The sequence below is a fragment of the Equus asinus genome, chromosome 27, assembly GCF_041296235.1.
Source record: "Equus asinus isolate D_3611 breed Donkey chromosome 27, EquAss-T2T_v2, whole genome shotgun sequence".
In the NCBI taxonomy this organism is placed as follows: domain Eukaryota; kingdom Metazoa; phylum Chordata; class Mammalia; order Perissodactyla; family Equidae; genus Equus; species Equus asinus.
Window position 1 is genome coordinate 45,347,357 of NC_091816.1, and position 17,672 is coordinate 45,365,028.

A 17,672-nucleotide genomic window follows, 5' to 3' on the forward strand; every position below is an offset into this window, starting at 1 on the left:
TATTGAGTCCCTCTAGTGAAGGTTTCATTTCTAGTATTGTATTCTTCATTTCAGATTGATTCTTTTTTAAATTAAATTACTTTTTTTAAAGATTTTTTTTTGCTTTTTCTCCCCAAAGCCCCCTGGTACATAGTTGTATATCCTTCAATGTGGGTCCTTCTAGTTGTGGCATGGGGGACGCTGCCTCAGCGTGGTTTGATGAGCAGTGCCATGTCCACACCCAGGATTTGAACCAATGAAACACTGGGCCGCCTGAAGTGGAGCATGCTAACTTAACCACTCGGCCACGGGGCCAGCCCCCGACTGGTTATTTTTCATATTTTCCAATTCTTTGTTGATGTTCTCACTGAGTTCTTCTCCCAAGATCAACAAGCATCCTTATGACTCTTTGTTCGAACTCTTTGTCACATAGGTAGTTTATTTCTGTTTCATTTAGTACTTTTTCTGGGGTTTTATCCTGTTTCCTTACTTGGAATGTATTCCTTTATCTCCTCATTTTGCCTCTTTCTCTGTGCTTATATCTATGTATCATGTATGCCAGCTACATCTCCTGATCTTGGAGAGGTGGGCATATATAAGAGATGCCTTATGAGGTCCAGCAGTTTGCTTCCCTCTCATCACCAGTTCCAAATGTTCCAGGAGTGTCCCCTGTGTGCGCTATATGTGCCCTTCTGTTCATGTTGCTCTTGCTGCAGGTGCCTGGGGAGGCTAGGCTTAAGGTTACTCCCTGCTGGCCGTGAAGCATCTCTGCTAGAAGGTGGTCTTTTTCTCTCCAGAAAGGAGTTTCTGCCTCTTCCACTTCAGTCAGCCCTGTCCCTTTTCGTGGGGGTTCTTTTAATCCAGTTTTCAGTTCTCTCTTAGGGTTAATTTTTCCAAGGGTAGTTGTAGATTTGTTGTGTCCACGGGAGGAGGTGAGTTCAGAGTCTGCCTATGCCACCATCTTGACCTAAAGTGGTAACTTTGAGTAAAATTGGGCTTGGAAGTCCTTTCAGGCTGCATCTCAGAGTGCTGTAGTCCTGTATCTGGGATGATTCCTTGCCAACATCCATGTACAAACATGCCCTAATATGTGTTAAACAGGCAGACCTCCTTTGACCCCAGATTCCTCTCCATTTCCCATTCTGTTTCTCTGCTCCATTCAAGCTGCCTCCCCTCAGGTTCTCTCCTGAACCAATTCAGGAGTTTTCTCCACATCACTTCACCGAAATGGCTTTTTCCAGGTCACCAATGATTTCCATTTTGCTAAATTCAAGGTTAAGTTTTTGCTCTCATCTCACTCAACCTTTCAGCTGCATTTGACACATATTATACAATTGAACACTCCTCCTTCTTGAAACACTTTCCTCTGGATTTACAGACACCCCTTTTCTCCTGAATTCCCTCCCCCTATCTCTCCCTCCTCCTGCTCCTTCTCCTCCACCACATGTCTAGTAATACTCCCTTCTTATTCCTGTGTGCTCTCTCTTCTCAGAGGAGTAAATATTTTTCCTATTATCTTAGTGGCTACCCTACTTTATCAAGGTCTAACATTAATTAGTATGTATACCTTCTTCCAAGAGAGTGCAAGAATCCCATTTACCCCTTTCTGACTTCTAGATTATTATTGTGTTCTTCAATTATCATATAACTATAAAACTATAAATGTAATCTATGAAAATATATATTTGAAGCCTATCACATATTATCTTTGTTTTATAGATTATTTATTTGGAGCTACCCACATATTTATTAATTTTGCTGTTCTTAAGTTGTTCCTACTTCTCCATCATGAGATTTCCTCCCTTTCTCTCAAAAAATATCCTTCACTATTATCCTTCAGTTTGATATTTTAGGGGAGCAAGAAATTTTCCTCATTCCCCTTGGTTCTTCTGGCTGGTCTAAGAATTAAATTGACATGAGAAAGAATAACAGGAGAAAATCAAAGAAAGGTAAGAACGTGTATACATGGGAGAAGCCCAGGAAAACTGAGTAATTCCCCAAAATGGCTGGAGCCACCACCTGAAATACCTTAAATACTTCAGCTGAAGACAAAAGAGGGTTTTGAGGGTAGTGGCTTGAGACTTCAAAGAGGAGGGAGGCAATTCACTAAGAGAAGGAAAAGTAAGTGTTTGGTCAACAAATGTTTGCCATGTTTGGCAGAGAGTGTGGGACATGAGGAGGGTTTTGATGAAATGGGCCTTGCTAGGCTCCTCCCTGTCTGCCACACATAATACATATTACACTATAGTTATCTATGGTGAGAGCTCCTTCCTGGAACAGGCCTTCTATCTTAAATTCCTTTAGGAGGTTAGGAGGAAAGTCAAAGGATGTTCTTGGTCTTTTGTTCTTAAAAATAATCAAGCCAAGGGGCTGGCCCCGTGGTCAAGTGGTTAAGTTCACATGCTCCACTGCAGGCGGCTCAGTGTTTCATTGGTTTGAATCCTGGCCATGGACATGACACTGGTCATCAAACCACGCTGAGGCAGCATCCCACATGCCACAACTAGAAGGACCCACAGTGAAGAATATACCACTATGTACCAGGGGCTTTGGGGAGAAAAAGGAAAAAAATTAAAAAACCTTTAAAAAATAATCAAGCCAAAAATACACATTTTGAGGTAGCAAATTCTGCTTCCCAACACATTCATGATAAATTTCAGTTTTTGTTTTTCTAGAAATGTTTTCATTTTCTGCTATTTTCCAAAAGATATTTTTGTTTTCTTTACAGTTCTTGGGTTTGCCATTGTATTGTTTCAGCACATTAAAGCTATTTTTTTCCCACTGTGATCCAGCTTCCATTTTTGCTGTTGAAAAATGAGATATTGGTTGAATTTATTCTTTCTCTCTTTCCTTATTTCCTCCTCTCCTTCCTGTTTTTGCCCCCTCCTGACTGCTTTCAGGTTTTCTCTTTGTCTTTTCATTCCACTCTTTTTGTGATTTTATTATACTCACTGTAGATGTGGAATTTGTTTTGTGTTGTGCTTGTGATCCACTGAGCTTATTTTTTCTATGGAGTAGTCATTCACCAGTTTAAAAATGCTTAGTCATTTTCAGTTCAATATTGCTGCTGCCCATGTGTCCCTTTAACCTGTGGTAATAGCTGAATGCATTTTAGTATTATTTCTATTTCATTCTCATGGTCTCTCTCTCTCTTCTTCAAAATTTTGCCTCTTTGGACTTTATTCTGGATTTCTTTCCAACAATCTATCCTGCTTCTTAATTTTTCCTTAGCTGTTTCTAAGATGTGCACTTTCAAACACACCAGTTGAGTTCTTAATATTATTTTACTTGTCAGTTTTAGAATTTTTATTTTCCTTTCTCCAAATTTACTTTGTCTTTTTTAAAGTTTATGTTCCACTTCTCCACCAGAATTTTTGTTTTAAGATTTTATTTTTTTCCTTTTTCTCCCCAAAGCCCCCCGGTACATAGTTGTATATTATTTGTTGTGAGGCCTTCTGGTTGTGACATGTGGGATGCTGCCTCAGCATGGTTTGATGACCAGTGCCATGTCCGAGCCCAGGATTCACACCAACGAAACACTGGGCCACCTGCAGCAGAGCATGTGAACTTAACCACTCGGCCACGGGGCCAGCCCCTCCAACAGAATATTTAAACTTGTCTTTTATCCTCCTGAATCTTGTAACACAATTATATAAAGATAGTGTCAGGAGATCAGCTGGGCTGAGAGAGAGACAGCTGAACTGCCAGGTGTCAGAGTGACTGATTAAAAAAACAAACCCAAAATGAAGGAGTTAAGCCTTTAATCACTTACTGTGATGGTATAAGCAAGAAACTAGAACTGGAATTTTAGTCTCCCCCTATTTAATTATCTCCCATGGGATGGCTCACTGGTTGAGGGTCATGTGGATCAGCACAGATATGGGGGTCATCTCACTGTTTGGAGAGCCCCAGACAAAAGATTTCATTTTTTTCTCTGGATGCTGGGGGCTAGGAGGGATGAGGTAGGAGTGGAGAAGAGTGGGTTACTGAGTCAGAGAGGGAAAAAGTGTCTTCAGGTTTTTCCTCTTCCCTTCATAGGAAATGTGTAGCAGAGGTGCCTGAGGAAGAATCCTGTTGGTGGCCTCAGAGAAAGAGACCTGGGAATGGAGGTGCCAGGGCTAAGAATGCAAATATGGGAAGTGCTGCATGTTCATGAAGCACTGTGTTTAGTGCTCCCCTAGCACTTTGCTGAGTGCTCCACAGCCAGGTAGTCTGCTGAATGCTGACCAGGTACTTTGCTGAGTGCTCACCGGACAGGCAATATCCTGAGTCCTCACCAGATAGGAACTGTACTGACTGCTCACCAGCCTCTTTGCACAATGCTCACAGTGTAGGTACTATGCTGAGTACTCACCTGGCTGTCACTGTGCTGAATGCTCACCAGGCAGACACTGTGCTTATCACTCACCTGGCATGAGTTTTGTGAATGTTCACCAGGCACTGTGCTGAGAGCTCACCATGCAGGCATTATGCTGAGTGCTCACCAGGAAGGCACTCAGCTGAGTGAGCACCATGCACAGTGCTGAGTTCTCACAGGTGTCAATGAAAATAATCCATAACCAATCTATAAGTGAAAATTTGGGTGAGCTTATTCTGAGCTAAAATGTGAGGACCATGGCCTGGGCCCTTTCTTCCCAAAGGAAGAAAGGGCACCAAAGAAGTGGGGTGCGCAGAGTGGTTATATACCTCCAAACAGGATGTTTCACACAGGATTGAAATGTCCTTTTACAACAGTCATGAGACTGCTCTGTCGGCACGGTGATTGATGGAAACAGCAGGTAGGTCTGCTGTCTCAGTGAACACAGCAGGGTGGCAGGTCTGCTGTCTCGAGCTGGGTGGTCACAGGTGAGCCGGGTGGTCAAAGGTGAGCACAGCAATCAGTTCCTAGCCTAAGGAAAGATGCTTATCCCTAAGGAAATGCCAATGTGGGGGGAAGTTGCACCTTTATCTTAATTAAGGCCATTTGTTCTTGCCATAGTAAATGTTTTAAAGCAGATATACAATGCGTGCTCAATGGCTGTGCTCAGACCCTTTTGGAAAAAAACAAAGTCAGGCCAAATTAGGTTTACACCAAGTGGCTTCCTCATATTCTCCAATATATCCTATTGCTTGCCGTTTCTATTTGTCACAGGAAGGCACAGTGCTGAGTACTCAACATGCAGGCATTATGCTGAGTGCTCACCAACCACTGTGCTGAATGCTCAAATGGACAGCACTCTGCTGAGTGCTAAACAGGCAGACATTGTGTTGTGCTCCCAAGGCATTGTGCTGAGGCATTGAGCCTTCAGGGCTCTTGACTGCTCATCCTCCTTGCTCATGTCATCTCCATAACTGTACACAAATATCCATCACAACCCTGCCCAGAGATCCTTGGGGATGAAGCCAGGGCTCCAGCTTTGAGGAGGCAGAACTGAATTCAGACCTCTTTTTTTCTACCAGTCCTGTGTCCTGGAAAAGCCGTTGTGCCTCTCAGGGCTTCCCCACTCTCCCAACATGCACAATGGTGATGATGCTCAAAACTACTACCTAGGCACATGGTCAGGTGTATATGAGATGACATCTATAACACCTGTGGGCTAGTGTCACATGTCTCTGATGCACAAACTTACAGATGAAATAATTACAGGAAAGCGTGGGATATACCATGGACTATCTCTCAAAGCTGGCCTGGGTTTCAGCTTTGTGATCTTGGGAAATTCACTGCCCCACCAGGCCTCATAGTCAGGCCTGCATCTTTAAAGGGTTGAAATTAAATTAAATTCAGATATTCATCTAATGTCATCCACTGGCATTAAACCTTCCAGGGTCTCCTGTTTTATGGACCCAAGTGCCTCATGTTGGCCTATGGGTTCTTCACAATGGCTCCCAATACTCCCTGCCTCCTGGTGTGCATATCCTCATGTAACCACGATGTGGTTAGTTACTGGCTTCTGAACAACTTAATACAGCCAAGGCGATGGGATCATGTCTAAGTTTTATGTTTTTTTAAGATTGGCACCTGAGCTAACATCTGTTGCCCATCTTTTTCTTTTTTTTTTTTTTTTTTTTGCTTATTCTCCAAAAGTCCCCTGATACATAGTAAATGTTTTTGGGTGTGTATGTGCAATAGTTTCTATGCAGGTATTATATTTTTCAAACAGATAAGATAGGCTATTGAATACACCAAGAAAAGGGATAAGTTGATCAATTTTTTTCAATGTGTGAAGTCTTTAGAGAGCAAATATCACTATTAGGAGCATAGAAAATGGAGCAAACATCTCATGCTCAAATTCTAGCACGGTCACTTACTAGATATGTGTATTGGGCAAATTACTATGTCGTTGGTGCCTCAGTTTCTTCATCTGTCAATAATGTCATCATGCAATAATGATAAGCATAGCCACTTTGTAAAGTCATGGAGAGTATTAAAGGAGTTAATGTCTGTAAAATGCTTGGAACACCTAGCATATCATAAGCACTGTATCTATGCATTATAAATAAAATTTAAAAAATCTTCTGACCCTGTTCATAAGCTCCAGAGGGTGAGGCTAGTGCCCGGATGTATGTAGAAAGCACTCCATGACATACAATGAATAAAAGAATGAACAACACTGTTGAATGCTTTACCACTGTCACATATGTCATCCTACAGGCATTCCCAAGCAGAATCACACCCAAACCTATGTGTTCTGTCCTTAAGCGTCTTCTTTGATTCTATCCAGGAATCACTGGGGCTTCTTGGACCCTAGTGAAGATTCCCTCTAAAGGTTCTCTTCTCTCTGTCACAAACCCCAGTCCTTGTCCTAATTGCTTCAGCTCACAGGGTCTGCACTCTGATCCTTTTCTTCACACTAAGGAGAAGTGTCATCCCCAGATCTGGGCATGCACAGAACATGAGCCTTGTAGAAACGTTTCCTGGTCTGTGGCAGGTAGAAGCATGCAGTGACAGGGTGGGATTTGTGTAAAACTCTCCAGGTGTTGTCAGAGGGGTGGAGTCAGGGGAGTTGTCAGCAAGGACCTGTTCTGCTGGTGGGCCTTGATAGTTAAACTGTGTGTGGGGCGGGGATGGCTATTTCATAGGTCCTAGCATAATACCTGCAATATGATGGTTCATGAAGTCAGAATCATCCTAATGAGGTCCAAATTAATCCAATGTCATCTGTTCCCTGACCAACTCGCTAATCCAATAGTGATTTATAGTAGTGATATTTGTATTCTATCATCTCCTTTTCATTGATTGGCTGGTATAATTCAATTATTCTTTACATATCTTGTATACATTTACATAGTAAAGAAAAAGTGAGTTTTAAAAGAACTCTCCTTCAAAGAGTCTCCCTCCCATATTGAATTAATAACAGAAGCCATTGATGGAAAATTCACAAGAAAAATTTTGACCCTTAGTCTCTGGTTTTAGATCTTCCTAATGGTAAATTATCTTGATTTCTGATTACTTTCTTGAGATTAGTCCATTTAGCACTATGTAGGAGTGCAACTTCATGCCAGTTGAGAAGTAGCGGTGGGACCCTAGGATGACATTTGTTTCATTTTGTGTGTCTGTGTGTGTGAATGAGAGTGTTTACTGCCTCTTGCAGTGTGGGGCAGAGTACACTCCTTTTCTTGGGAAAAATGTTCCCTAACCACTTTTTTTTTTTTTTGAGGAAGATTAGCCCTGAGCTAACTACTGCCAATCCTTCTCTTTTCACTGAGGAAGAGTGGCCCTGAGCTAACATCCATGCCCATCTTCCTCTACTTTATAGGTTGGATGACTACTGCAGCATGGCTTTTGCAGATCGGTGCCATGTCCACACCCGGGTTCCGAACCGGTGAACCCCAGGCTGCCAAGAAGCAGAATGGGCAAACTTAACTGCTGCACCACCCAGCGGGCCCCCCTAACCACTTTCTCTGTGCTTTATTTTCACTCCTGCCTTGACTGGTGCTGTCCAATAGTAGCATTAACACTCTATAACATGAAATCAAAACTTTCTAGTGGCCACCTTTAAGAAAGTAAAAACAAACTCTGAACCTAATTTTAATAGTATATTTTAACCCATTATAACCATGATATTATCATTCATGCATGCAATCTATATAAAAATTAATAATGAGAGAGTTTACATTCTGGGTTTTTTTTTATTGGTTCCACAAATCCAGTTTGTGCCTTTCAGCTGTAGCATAATCTGCATTCGTAACTTGAATTTTTTCGTATATACATTATATTATAACGTTGACAGTTGTAACATAAGATTCACATCTCTAAGTTGTTGCAAACATGCTTAAAAGATTTCCATTTAAGGATCACGTAGGATGAATAATGAAAAGTTTCCCTTGGGTCTAGTAAGAAAGGAGTCAGTGCGGCCTTACCAAGGGAATCACTCATAGAATACTGAGGGCAGATGGAGTGTGGGGGATCTGAGGAGGTGGTGGGACAGAGACACATAATATAGATGATCTTTTCGCAATGGTTCACCACTACAGAAAAGGAGTTATAGACAGCAATTTCTCTGTGAAATGTGAGGAAAGTTAAGTGACTTTGAATATGTTGGAAGGAATAAGGAAAGTGGAGAATATTAAAAACAGGCTCAAAATTACTGACACATAAAAAGCAAGTAAAATTTCCAGGCTTTATGGATGCTTCCCAGTTGAGGTAGATAATATTGGATGTACAGTGGTACCAACATATGTTATGTGCTTTTCTTAGCAGTTAACATAAAACCAGCAGCAGGTAAGGCATGGCAGATAACCAGGATCTTCTGGGTTTGAAGTTTTACAAGACAGATATCAGCAGTAAGAAAGTTTGGATCATTCCAAGGGAATTATTGAGATCATAGCCCATGGAATCCTGGGATGATAGGAGAAGAGAATGAAGAGGAGAAGAGAAATGAAGGTGAGGATGTGGTGATCTGGCATTATTTCCAATCTTGAGGAACGAGTATCTATTGTATGAGCATTTGAGTAAAAACTGGAAATCAGGAATTGGTTGTGGGTGGATATGTTTTCTGAGTTATTTATTATTGCACAAGACCATTTGGGTTGACGGAAATATCTGGGATGTGGGAGTGAGTCACTAAGAGTCATGTAGATAATTTCACTATTAATTTAAGCTCTAAAGGAGCTCTGCATACCAAGCGGTCATTGGGAAAAAACATTTACAAAACATATCCCTAGCAAAGCACATGTATTTATAATATACAAAGAGCTCTTACAACCCAATAGTAAGAAGACAAGCAACACTTCCCTGCTTGCCAGGAGACAGCAGATCCAGCGAGTGATGAGCACCATGAATCCTGCCAAGCAAATGAGAATGATGGTCTAGAAGGGGAGATATGGGCAGACAATTGTTCCTGTGAGCCACCTCTGGTAATTCTCCCAGGGCTGCTGCTGTCCCCTCACTGTGTTGCAACACTCCTTGACATGGGTTGGCCAACTTTCATCATCACCCAAAACCCTGTTTTCATGGTTATCTTTTATGGGTCAGAGCATCAAGATATTCCCTCCCCACCCTGGGCTGAGGTTTCCTTGAGGTTGACCAGAATTCTCAGTCAAGGCACCATTTCTGTTGGGAGAATACCCTGGAAGTGAATGGAATGGAGAATGCATGTGTGTTTTACTTTTTTAAATAAAACATTTCAAACACAGAAAAGTAGAACAATATCAGAAACATCCATCACCTAGATTTTACAATGTATATTTTAGCCAAGTAAAACAATATTTCTTCCAATGTGTAAATTATTAACACTTGCCACCCTTGCTTCTTTGAAAATGGATATTAATATTAAAATTAAAATTAAAATATTAAAGTCATCGTGATGTTTCACCCCCATTTTGCACCTCTGAAAATCAGGGAATTTTGCTACATATTCAAGGTCATTATCGCACGACAAGAGAGTAACAAATTAAATCGAACTTATACCTCTGGGCACGGAGAACTGAAATTGGGCTGAGTCATCTTATGATGGTCGAGGGCAGAATGGATCATCATACCTGGCAAGCCCATGGGATCTCTCTAAATTTGTAAATTCTCACTCAAACGCTTTCTTCTCTGCCTAGAAAAGTATTCATCCGCTTCTCCTTTACTGAGTTGTTTTATACTCATTTTTAAGGATTCTCTTATAACGTAATTTCCTCCAAGTAGCCATCTCAGATTACCACTCCCAATCATGGATTGGTTCACGTCACATAATTTATAATTTTCAATCATCTATCATTGTTGTTACCAACTACAACATAAACTCCAGGAGAGTTTGGACACACAGCACCTGTTGTGCATGTGGGTAGTGTTTCAGGTCCCTGTACTTGTGCAACCTCTCTCCAGCCAAATTCTTATTGATGTGTTGTCCAATGTGGAGTTGCAACAAGTGCCTTTTTAAATTAAAATTAATTTTAATTAAGTAAAATTAAAAATCTGGTACTTCAGTACCGTTAGAAATCGGTAACCATAAATCCTAGTCACAATAATGTAACTTCAAGTACTCGATAGCCACAGGTAGTTATGCACTGGACAGCACAGATCTAGAACACTTCCATCTTTGCAGAAAGCTCTAGTGCATGGTGCTGATCTAGAGAAGGACTTGGCAAACTACAGCCTGTGGGCCAAGTCAGGCTCGTTCCTATTTTTATACAGCCTATGGATGTGGAAACAGGTCCACCTTGCCACACTTGTCAATGCTGGTTCACACACAGCTAGAGGCCCTCACTGACCATCTGGCCAAGTGGCTTTCAGTGCAGAGATAAGGAAACAGAGTCCAGAGAGGGGAGGTGACCAGCCTGAGCTCACAGAGCTGTCTAGGAGAAGGCCTCTTATATTCCACTGGGTCTCCTTTTCTCTCCCGCAATGGTGGGTAAAGCCTGGGGAACTATGCCACCTCCCACTAGCCTGAGAAGTTTCCATGCTCTCTCAGCTCCAGTCCTCCCGATTCCCAGGAACAACCCCAGGTGTAGAAGTTGGAAACCTACTCCTGTCCCAGTGACCAGGGAGCCTTCCCATCCACAAAGACACTGATCTTGTCCAGGGTAAGGCTCTGTAGCTGGGTACCATTCTGCGTCAGTCACAGGAATTCCTCACAGATGGCAACTCTGTCCAGTCTCCACATCAATGGTGAGAAGTTACACAGATGGTCCCCCAGTGTGGTTACTGTGGGGACAGAGCTAGAAGGGCACAAGGGATGCACAAGGGTGTCTGGAATTCTACCCTGATTCTAGGTCCTGTTCAAGAGAACTTTCTGTAAGGATGTGAACATCTGTCTGCCCTACCCAATACAGTCATCATTAGTCCTATGTTGTTACTGAGCAGTTAAAATGTGCCTACTGGGTGTGAACAAGGAGCTAAATTTCTCATATATTTTAATTTAATGTAATTGATTTATAAATGATTAGTCACAGGGAAATGTTGGAGAAAGGATTTCTGAAAATACAAAACAAATGAGAAGACTGGTCAAAATGGTCAAAATCAATATTTTCAGAAGTCTAGAAATGAACCAAAGTCTTAGAGCAATCTGAGGACTGTTTGGTTAAGAAAAACTTGATTCTTGGTGAAGTGAGTAAGCTCTGTGGCATTATAACGTGCACTATTCCCATCCTGCCCTCACAATATTCTCAATAACTTTGAAAACCATCAGTCTCAGAACCATGATAGCTCTGAAAACCAAGATCTTAGCAGCCATAATGGATTTGGAGCTCCCAAAAGACCCATCCCCACTGAACTGTCACTATTTGGCCTGTGTGGCAGCTCCTTGAAAAAGCCTCACTCTCAGGGCTTCTCTGTAGTTGACTCAGAGCTTGCTTAGTGAGGAAAGCTTTTCCCCAGAGCACTTGAAGAAAAAACATCAGTGGTAAGTGTTTTACATTTCAGAGGCCTGAGTGAGCTATGCCAGTTGAGGCAGGCAAGAGGTGAGCAGAAGCATAAAAGAAAACTTGTGGGAATGAAATGTCCATAGGGAGCTTTGGAAAGCTCCAGTGGATTTGTGGTTATCTAGAAGGCTGTAAGTGTGCAGGGCTCTGTGCATAACCAGGAAAGACTTGAGAAGGTCTTAATCTCTCACCTTTAGCTGAAGGTTTGGTTTATCTGAAAAGCTGATTAACATAATATGCTGTATTAACAGAGTAAAGGACAAATACCACATAATCTCAATACACACATGGAATATAGGTTTCACAAAATACAAATCCTTCAGGATTAAAAAAGAAATCGCTCAACACATTAGGAATAGAAAGAAATTTTGTCAACCTGATAAATATCATCCTTGAAAAACCCACAGCTAACAACATACTCAATGGTGAAAGACTGAAAATTTCCCCCTAAGACCAGGGACAAGAGAGCAATGTCTGCCCTCATCTCATGTGGCAACCACATTGTACTAGAGGTTCTAATGAGGGCAGTTAGGTAAGAAAAAGAAATAAAAGGCATCCAGGTTGGAAAGGAAGGTGTAAAACTATTTCCTTTTGCAGATGACATATCATATATAGAAAATCCTAAGAGATAAGCAGATGAACACACGGTATGTGAACCCTATCCCAACAGGTGTATTAAAAACTTAAATTGCCTCATGTGGTTAGTGGATACACTCCTGAACAGCACAGTTAGACTGCTGGATCCTAAGTCAACTGGTTCTAGGCCCCCATCTTCCATGAATCTTGACTAAGGCATGATTCCTACACACTATATTCCATGGCTCCAAGCACTAGGTACCTCCATGACTTCTGAGTTTACACAGGCTTCCTTGAGGTTCTAAACCTGTTGGGCTCACTGGTTTAGGAAGAAGCTGGATTTTAGGTAACAATTCTATATTCCAAGGATTCTCTTCCATAACAGCTGGAACTGAGAGACTATGAAATGGGAATTCTTTTACAGAAGGAGAACTTTCCAGAGTCATTAGGTCCTGAGTTGAAACTCGACTGAATGCTAAAACTTGACAGTCAGGAAAATAACTCCTGCCACTGCTATTTCAGAAGAGCTGGTTGAGCTGAAAGACACGGCAATATTTCCGAGGTCAGAATCCCAGGCTCTGTGGCCTCTGAGAGTTTTCAGCTACTGAATGAACTTCCCCATTTATTTTTTCTTGTCTCAATGAGCACTAGACCAGGTATGTGTACCAAAGGATGTCTTGTCCCAGGCTATGACTTAGCTATGTGACCCTGGGCCAGCTATGGAAACTCTCAGTGCCTATTTCTTAATTTGTAAAACAGGAATAAGAACCTGTCTCCATGAATTGTTAAGAAAAGTCAAACTCTGACCACCCAGTGTCCATAGGTCAGTCCTTACATGAGAACAGAGTGGACAAGCATCTCCATTCTCACCGCACCCTCCATACTTCTCTTGTTCTATTGGTGTTTGCTGGTGCTTGGCTGGGTTATGTCCTGGGAATAGAGTAGGTTGGTGACAGTGAAATTCTGCTGGAAACGCTGGGGACTGGGATCGCTTCTTGGCTTGTCTGTCAGCAGATGAAATGGTGCCTCCACTCCTAGAATAAACAGAAAGTATAAAATTCCTGGATCAGGAGAAGATTTTAACAAAGACGTCATTCCAGCCAGGTCCACTTATTTCTGGCAACATGACCTGAGCTGGGTTTATTTTTTTTAAAAGAAGATTTTATTTTTCCTCTTTCTCCCAAAGCCCCCCAGTACATAGTTGTGTATTTTTAGTTGTGGGTTCTTCTAGCTGTGGCAGGTGGGATGCCTCCCCAGCATGGCCTGACGAGCAGTGCCATGCCTGCGCCCACGACCTGAACTGGTGAAATCCCTGGCCCCCAAATCAGAGCATGCGAACCCAACCACTCAGCCACCGGGCTGGCCCCTGAGCTGGGTTTTTAAAGGTGGGCTGCAGAAGGCCCTTCACCTCCCTGTCCACATCGAATCCATTCATATGTCTACCTGTCCAACACCCAACCAAGAATTATGAGAGTTCACTAGGATGGGGGAAGAGGAGATTGGGCCTCTTGGGGGGCATAGTCAGCAAGTGAAGGTGCTTGTCACCCCAGTGGGCATCTGTCACATACCTTTTCTGACCTAGGTTCCTAATGGGGCTTTCTGCCGCTGGTCGTCTTCCCCGTCCGAATCCATTCTCCAAACATCACCTAGAAGATGAGTTTTCTAAAGCAGGACTCTGAATGTGTAGTGTCCCCCCATGAACCATTCCAGTGCCCAAAGACCCTGCCCACATCTTTAGCCTCAACAGTCACCTCTCCTGTGTCAAACTGTATGGTTCAGCCTCACTAAACTTCTAACAGCTTCCCCAAATATGCCCTGATCTTTCTCTCTAGGTGATAGACACATGCAGCACCACTCCCCATCTCTTCCCCCTTTCTAGGTCCTGTTCCCCGTCACATCTCTGTTTCCTCATCACTTCCTCAGAAAACTTTTCAAGACATGGCTGTGTGTCCCTCCTTGAGGTTCCCACAGGCTCTTGAAATTCTCTGATTATAGCAACCATCAAAATGTACCATCAGTGCCTATTTACTCCCTTTAAGTATTTGTTGAATAAATGAATGCGAATGAAACAATGCATGACTCATAACTAAGGGGCCTAAGAAGTCAACTCAGGATCCTTCACGTTTTGAGTTGGAAAAATTGATGTGTAATAATAACCATTCCCTTGGGTGCAGTTGCTTGATGTCGTCTCCCTGCCTCCTGTTGGATGGGACACTTCCATGGGTATCTAGATAGACCCCTTTTCACCTCCAGAGCCTCCATCCATTACATTGCTACTGAGAAAACCCATCCTTCCTCACAGCCCCATCTCTTCAAGCCACGAAACCAGACTCCATCTTGCACCTGTCACATGCACATCAACCACCAATTAAGATGCACCCAGGCAGTGGGATGAGACATTCAGGATGTTGTCTAAAAGCACTTGCTTCACCGTGAAGTGGTCCAGATTGGAGGAGAACAGTGCCTGGATGGTGGCCAACATGTAGTCCAAACTAGAGACAGAGACCAAGGGAACTCCTGAGGTCCTGCTTTACACAGTCAGAGACCTAGGGACAAGCAGTGCGGGGTTATCTGGCTGTCTCTTCTCCCAGGCTGGGAAAGAGACCCTGACCAGAAAGAAAAGGCTTCCTGGAGTTGGGAATAGAAGCAGTAACAGTGACAATAATGAACACCTACTGAGCACTTCTGAGACGTGACTTACACATTCCCTCACCATTACTGTGGTGGAAAGTATTATTATAATTATCCCCATGTTAAAGACAAAGGAACTGAAGTTTAGAAAGATTCAAAGATAGCACTGTGTCCCATGATCCCCCTCTTCCCCTGTGTGGATGTCCTAGTTTCTCCACCCATCCCTGAGAGACCTGGATTCAAACCCATGTGCACTTCTTGGCCCGTTTGCTTCACTTCTCTGAGGCTCAGTGGCCCCATCTGAACAACAGGAATGTTCATTTTATCCACCTCATGGAGGCTTCTACGGGATTTAAATGAGGTGATCATGAATGAAAGTGCTCAGCAGGGAGCTTGGCCATGGTCAATGTCGTTATTGGGCTGATATTTGCCAAAAGTTCCAGGAAGAGTTGAAGGAGGTGGATGTTGGGGCTTAATGCTTTTCCCACCCCTGAGACCTATGGAAGGAGACGGCAGGATTAGGGATGTAGGGGAGAATGGGAAGCATGTCAGTGACTTCCAGATCAAGGATGAGCCACAGGAGCTCATCAGAGACACCAGCCACTGGCTCAGCCAAAGTTTCCAATCTCTTCAACTTACATCAAGTCAGGGAGTGTGATACTTCCAGCTTTGCTCTTTGTTCTCAGGATTCCCTTGGCTGTTTGGAATCTTGTTGTGCCATATAAATTTTAGGATTGTTTGTTCTATTTCTGTGACAAGTGTCATTGGAACTATGATGGAGACGGCATTGAATCTGTAGATTGCTTTAGGGAGTATGGACATTCTAGCTGTGTTAATTATCCCAATCCAAGAGCATGGAATACCATTCCATTTCTTTGTGTCTCCTTCTATTTCTCTGAACAATGTTTTATCATTTTCAGTATAAAAGCCTTTTACCTCTTTGGTTCACTTTCTTCCAAGGTATTTTATTCTTTCTGCTTCAATTGTAAATGGGATTTATTTCTTAATTTCTCTTTCTGCTACTTCCTTTTTAGTGTATAAAAAAGCAACTGATTTCTGCATGTTAATTTTGTATTCTACAACTTTACCATATTCATTTCTTATTTCATTCATTCATTCATTCATTATTGTGGTAACGTTGGTTTACACCATTACGTAAATTTGAGGTGTAAATCAGTACATTTCGATTTGTGTGTAGAGTGTATCATGCTCACCACCCAAAGCCCAATCACAATCCATCACCATACACATGTGCCTCATCACTCCTTTCACCATCCTCCCTCCCTCCTTACCCTCTAGTGACCACAAATCCAATCTCTGTCTCTATGTGTTTCTTTGTTGTTTTTTTTAAAGATCTTATTTTTCGTTTTTCTCCCCAAAGCCCACTGGTACATAGTTGTATATTCTTCATTGTAGGTCCTTCTAGTTGTGGCATGTGGGACGCTGCCTCAGCGTGGTTTGATGAGCAGTGCCATGTCCGCGCCCAGGATTCGAACCAATGAAACACTGGGCCGCCTGCAGCAGAGCGCGTGAACTTAACCACTCGGCCACGGGGCCAGCCCCTTGTTTATTGTTTTTATTTATGAATGAGATCATGCAACATTTGACTTCCATACTATGACTTATTCCACTTAGCACAGTGGACCCTCAAGTTCCATCCATGTTGTCACAAATGACCAGATTTCATCCTTTTTTATGGTGAACAATATTCCATTGTGTATATTTACCACATCTCCTTTTTTTTATTTTAAATATTTTATTTTTCCTTTTTCTCCCCAAAGCCCCCAGGTACATAGTTGTGCATTTTCAGTTGTGTGTCCGTCTAGTTGTATACCACATCTTCTTTACCAATTGGCCCTTGATGGAAACCTTGTTTGCTTCAAAGTCTTGGCTACTGTGAATGATGCTGCCATGAACATAGGGGCGCATACATATTTACATGTTCATGTTTTCATCTTCTTTGGGTAAATACCCTTCATTGGAATAGCTGGATCATATGGTAGTTCTACTCATAATTATTTTGAGGAATCTCCAAACTGTTTTCCATCGTGGCTGCACCAGTTTGCACTCCCACCCGCTGTGTATGAGAATTCTCTTTTCTCCACATCTTCTCCAACACTTATTTCCTGTCTTGCTAATTATAGGCATTTTGACGGGCATGAGGTGATATATCATCATAGTTTTCATTTGCATTTCCCTGATAATTAGTCACGTTGAACATCTTTTCATGTGCCTGTCGGCCATGTGTATATCTTCTTTGGAGAAATGCCTTTTACCCATTTTTTGATTGGGCTTTTCCATTTTTTCTAGCTGATATGTATGAGTTCTTTATAGATTTTGGATATTAACCTCTTATCAGATATATGGTTTGCCAACATATTCTAGCGATTGTTAGGTTGTCTTTCTGTTTTGTTGGTGGTTTCCTTTGCTTTGCAGAAGCTTTTTAGTTTGATGTAGTCCCATCTGTTTATTTTTTCTATTGTTTCCCTTGCCCGGTCAGACATAGTACTCGAAAATATACTGTTAAGACCGATGTCAAAGATGGTACTACTTTTATCTTCTTCTAGAATTTTCATGGTTTCAGGTCTTACATTCAAATCTATAGTCCATTTTGAGTTAATTTTTGTGTACGGTGTGAGACAATGGTCTACTTTCATTCT